Below are 6,326 nucleotides of genomic sequence, written 5' to 3' on the forward strand. Positions count from 1 at the left end.
AAGTTGGTAAAATGTTCCAAGTGTACCGTTGCTAGTCTCTCTCCAGCCTTGGAGTTCCTCTCTATCCCACTAGGTGATAGCTAACCCTCTCTTATCAAATTCCCAAATCTCAAACCTTAATCCTGTCTATCCACGGTAAAAATCCAACCATATCCCTCCCGATTAAGCCAGCAGCTTCCAGATCTTCCATTTTGATGATGTTTCCTACGGCAGAATGTTGGCAGTCTTCCCTAGAGTTCTTCGCTTGTCCTCCAGATTATCCTTCTTCCAGGTGATCGATATATGTTTGCATTTCCTCTGGGTTTCTGCGTAGATCCTCTAGACTTGTCTTCGTCCAGGCGACCCATGGAAATTATTGCACCTCAGTGCCTTTTCTGGCCATTTTGTTTAAAGTGGAAGGAGGATATTGAATCTCTGGTTTTTTGCGCATCCATTTGTTAACCCTTTTTGCTCGAAGAAAGTACCCCTGTTGCTGCTCCTCAATAAAACCCCATGTTGAACAGCCATCACCCATAGAGATCCCTTCATTCCATATAAACCATCCATAGGTTCTCAGCATATTTGGCATAGGTGACAGGAAATGGAAGGCAGATAGGATAACCATCTCCGTTTGGCAGCTCTGTGTCAAAAAATGAGAGACTTGTGGTCCGACAAGGATATCACTGACCTAGGGATGAAATCTCGGAGGAAAAAAAGCAAGAATGTGACTTAACTTTCTATGTCAAACTATTTTTTAAACCAAATGTTAATTTCCAGACTTTTATCAATATCATGAAAAAAGCATGGAAAACAGATTCAGTAAAATGTGAGTTAATTGAACCAGGTTTTTTCTCATTTTTATTTCAATTAAGTGAAGAAAAAAGGAGGGTGTTAGAATCGGGACCATGATCCTTTGCAAGTAACCTCTTAATTTTGAGAGAATGAGATCCAAACATACCTAAACACTATTATGAGTTTATGTATTATGCTTTTTGGGTGCATTTTTGTGACATCCGGAAATTTTGACAACCCTCGGATATGTGACGGCCATGACTGATCGACGGAGGTATCGTTGGACTGTGTCATCGGTATCATGTACGGATATTATTTTGTTTCCACCATCTGGCCGATGAATCACGACTAGAAATGGTTCGACCGTGAGCGAGTTGTAACCTTGTTCCTATGTACTATTACTAGTGAGACCGAGGCTCATTCTAAGTGACGTGTCGACAAGATTACTTATTATTTGGACTTTAGCTGTTTTTATTAAGTGCGTACCCTAGGCGAAGGAGCCGAGAGACTCCATTTTACATTCAAGCAGCCCGTGCCGCTCGAAGACCCCATTTCCCCGGCTGTGTTCACGTTATCCATTTTCCATGCACGTTCGTGGAAATTTCATGTAGCTGGTCAACTATGGAAGGTGGATGTTGACCAAGAGCCACGTAGTTCTTTCTAAGTTGGACAAAAAAAAAGAAAAAAGAATACGGTTGGCTGAGGACACGTCCCTTGCATGGAGGAGAAAAGTGGCATGCATCCAAGAAGGAGATCTCCATTGCTAGACACGTATAATCCAGCTGCCACTCACCCAATTAGCCACTGAAAACCCCCCTTTTTGTTGACTAGTTTTCAACAAAACCAGTGACCAGAGAAGCAAGGTCAGAGGAGGCCACGTTGCTTCGTGTGGAGCAACCAGCGAAGGCCAAGAAAACCAAGCTGGAGACACGCCTCCTCCACCTGTCCTCCATGCATGCATCCATCGAAATCCTTACATGCAAGAAATCATCATTAGTTTAATTGATATTTAGAGGGAACAAAATAAGGCTTGGTTTTGAGAGAAGAAAGGGATTAATCGAGCAGATTTGTGCAGCGAAGGGAGAGGGAAGAGACTGCCCCTCCGTTCATGCGTTGCCGACGTCGCTCAAGTCTGCCGTCGCCAAGCTGCGTTCGAGACCCCGAGTTCTCTGTTTTGCTTGTTGTGTTGCATTGGACTTACGGCAAGTGAGAGTCCATTGATCTACACTTTACTTGCTAAGGTTGTGTGTGAAGTGTAGTGGAAGTTGGAGATGCTTGAGTTGTGATGCTGGATGTTGGAATTTCGAAAGTATAGGAGTAGTTCTTCAAGTTAGTAAACTGTTTCATGGAAAAACAGATTGACCTTTAGCGACTCCGTGAATTTTCTGTAATTATTTAGCTGAAATTTGACTTCGTGTCCTTGATAAAAGTTGTAGATGACATCTTGAGGAGTAACATACTAAAATTTGAGAATAAACGGACGATTATTGATGGGTGAAACGATTTTTCTCTGAAATTGTTAAATCTGGAAATCATTACTGAGGGTTAGGGAGAGTTATGGTAATTTTAGCTTTTGATCTATCATGAATCTGACTTCGAGTTCTTCACAAAAATTTTACCTCTGAGTTGATTTAGGGGTTATACCAAATTTGTGAATAAAACTGTGCAATGGTGATGTTTGAAATTTTAAGGCTGTGATGCATGGACCATAGCAACTCGTACGGAGTTCTTTTGACTTGGTGTTCTTCATGAAACATTTTTCTCTAGATCTCTTTTATAACATGTTAAATTTTCAGTATTTATTAAGATCTTTTACTAATTTTTCCAGAATTTTAATTAAAGAAGTGCATTATGTTTTATCCGAAAATTGTTTTATTTTCAAGAACAAATGAATTGCTCTATGAGATGTGATATCTTGGGTTGTTATTTATACAGCATATATAGTGACATTTAGCTTATCATATGACATCAAAATTTGATTGAAACATTTGACATTATTGCATCAAATGCTATTTTGAAAGTGAGACATATATGTGAATATGCATTGTGACGTGATGATACTAGCATTGGCATATCATGCAATATTGAGATGTGATGAGACTCAAGAGACATTTTATCATTTCATTGAAAAGTGTTTTTTTCTGAAATTAAGATGTAAATTGTTGCCGTTGGACCCTCGGATTAACGATGCCCCGGGAGTCGGGATGCCCAAAGGTTTGAATGAGTCGATGCCCTTTGGATACCTGGTTGTATTTTGAATACATGCCCAGAGGATTTTCCTCGAGAGTTTCGGGATGCCCGGTGGTATATCGGTATGTAATTCCAAGGGATGCCTAGCTATGAAGCACGGACACGTTGTCCATGCTTCCGTGTCGTGTCCGACACGTGCCGGAACGTGTCAGACATGTCAACACACTCAAACACGGTTGGACACGCGGTCAACGCGTGTCGGATTTTCCGACACGTGGTCAACTTTTGCCCGTCACATTTCAACACACGTGTCCAGGAGGGAGCAGACTGCGAGCAACGGTGAGAGACAGCCGAGCATAGACTGAGGTGAGGGCCGACCCTATGATGTTGCGATGGATCCGACGAGGCTACAGCTGCAAGGGAGAAATGACCAAAGGTGAGAGGAAGAGGAGAGGAAGGTGGTCGTGCGGTGAGCGGCGAGCGGCGAAGGGGGTTGTGCATGCGGCGAGGAGCAGTGAGCGGCAAGTGGCGAGCGGCGAGGAAGGGGGTCGTGCGTGCGGCGAGGAGCGACGACCGGCGAGGAAGGAGGTCGTGCGGCGAGCGGCAAGGAGGGAGGAGGAGAAGAGGAAGGGTCACGAGCGACGAGGAGGAGGAGTAAAGGAGCTAGGGTTTCTGAGAAACTCAAAAGTAATTAAAAAAATGGGAGTCTATGGGTACCTATTTTGGGGGGAGGGAAAGTGACAAACAGATGGGGGAAATGGACGATTGTGGGAGGAAAGGAAAAAAAATAAATTTGGGTGGGGGAATGGAGGGTGGGGATTGGGGAGGGAAAGGAAAATAAATTTGGGGTGGGGGAAATGGATGAGGAAAAGAAGAGAGTGGGGTGGACTCTAATGGGAATTTTTTTAATCAGAAAAATAAATAAATGAGATTTAAAAATAAAAGTAAATTTGGGGGAGGGGGTGATTTCAAAAAATAAATGTAAATTTGGGATAATTAAATAAAAAAAGTGTAAGATTTATTAATATTATTAGTATAAATTCATTGTAAACTCTTTATTTATTTATTTATTTATTTGTGAATTTGAATCAAATTAATTAAAAATAAAAATATTTATTTAACATTTAACGTGTCAAAACATGTCGAAATTCTCTACTTTTTAGAAATGACGTGTCGCGTGTCGTGTCGTGTCATATCATGTGTCCGTGTCGCCGTGTCCGTGCTATATAGATGCCTGGTGGTATGTCGATACGTAATTCCGGAAGGCAGGGGTAACCATTTTCATGACAAGCCTCGGTGATTTCTTGTGATGCCAGGTGAGATGCAAGATGCCCGGAGGTGTTTGCCGGATGTCCAGAGGTGTGTGTCGGAGGTCTCACGATGCCAAGATTGGATGCGAAAGCCTGGAGGGATGCAAACACTGGTCCCCGAGAAAATGAGATTCTTTTGAATATTAAAATGGGAAATAAATCATGTGCATGTGTGTGCATATGGCATGGTACATGAATTGTCCATGAGTTTTGAGTTGGTAATATTTGGCATTGAAAATGTGGTTATCAGGGCATGGAATAAACCTTATGGATATATATATGCATGGTTGCATAGATGATATGTACATTTCACATGAAATATTGGTTGTATTGCTTGCTGCATTGTGTAGTTTGATGGATCTTTTACTGCTGAGTGGTTATACTCACCCCTTTTGGGGACTAACATTTTATACTAGACAAGATACCTCTGCTGCTACTGCCACCGGTAGATGGATCGAGTAGTTGGATATGACCGCGAAAAGGAGGATAGCAAAGGAATGAACTTTTGGACGCCGACACTAATCAATGGACTTTAAGTATATGACTGTTGGAAAAGATGTTGGCCATCTTTTGAAGTATACCCAAGTATAAAAGACCTTGACATTTTGATGTACTGACTAAAAATGTCCATCTGCTTTAAGTAAATAAAGGTGTTCGGCTTTAACTTATAAAATGTTTAGTAGGTATGCATCGTTTTCTTAATATAGGGAAGGCAGTTAATGGATGTGCTTCTGCCATATAAATTGCGCAGTGACCGATCTAAAAGATGTAAACCCCCAGAATTTATGAATTATAATGAAATTCCTTGGTATCAGAGCATTATATTATCAAGTCAAGTGAAAGGTAAGCGGACTGTGGCGACCCTAACGGTTCGGGGGCCGTCGAGGGGTGCCACAATTTTATAGGCCTTCCTAGTGCTAGAATCACTGAAAATGCCATACGTTTGCTAGCTTCTCGCTTGGGCCAAGTTGAGGAGGTTAAAATTGAAGCCAGAAATAACAATGCACGGAAAAATGGAAAAGCCAAAGTGCTACTGAATTTGTCCAGCCCACTCAAAACATGAACTATGATTAATTGTGGGGAAAAGAAATGGTGGATAGACTTCGAGTATGAAAGGCTTCCTCACTTTTGCTATTCTTGTGGTCAAATTGGGCATTATGCAAACTTTTGCATTGAAATTCCCTATGAAGAAACTGAATTTGCCCATGATCAACCAGGGCGGTATGGCTCATGGCTAAAGGCTGAAGTCCGAGAGGTTAGCCCCTATTGAAAGACTTTTTATGGCAACATTGAACTTTTTGCTACAGAGGAAGTTGTGATGGAAACTCCAACAATGGTTACCGAAATACCTCAAAGATCAAAAGTAGATGAACCAAATGAACTGGTAATTGTTGCTGTCCAGCATAATGCACAAGAGGTTATGGAAGAGTCAGGAAAGACGGAGCAACTTACTATACTCAGTGGGCAATGCACAGAGAAAAACACAATGATGCTTCCTTCTCTTGGAGGTAATGAGATCCTTTCACTAACCTCTAAAAAAGGAAAGGCGGTGTATAAAGCTCCTGTGGCAAAAAAAAACATAAGCGAGTTAGTCCCTATGAAAAGAAAATCTCACAAGATTTCTTGGTGGATGAAAAACAACTCTTGGATGCCCCAATTTAGACTTGAGATTGGGCTAGTGCATGGGCTTTGGTGGCTAGCCCTAATAAGCCACCAAAGAATAGATTAAACTATTGAGCTGGAACTGTCAAGGGCTAGACACTCCCTTGACAGTCTAGCATCTCAAAGCCTTAATGGCTTAAGAACGGCCCAATCTGGTTTTCCTTATGAAAACAAAAAACAAAAACACCATTGTAGAGAGTGAGGAAAAGGACTAATTTCAAATTTTCTTTTATTATCAAACCAGTTGGTATAGTTAGAGGCTTAGCGCTTATGTGGCATGAGAAGGTAAAAGTGAAAGTGGAGGGAAGCTCTGGGGAACTAATCAATATTCGATGCAAGGATCTTATTCGAGGTGACCTAATACGAATATCCTTTCTACATGCACCAACAAAT

The sequence above is a fragment of the Eucalyptus grandis genome, chromosome 8, assembly GCF_016545825.1.
Source record: "Eucalyptus grandis isolate ANBG69807.140 chromosome 8, ASM1654582v1, whole genome shotgun sequence".
In the NCBI taxonomy this organism is placed as follows: Eukaryota; Viridiplantae; Streptophyta; class Magnoliopsida; order Myrtales; family Myrtaceae; genus Eucalyptus; species Eucalyptus grandis.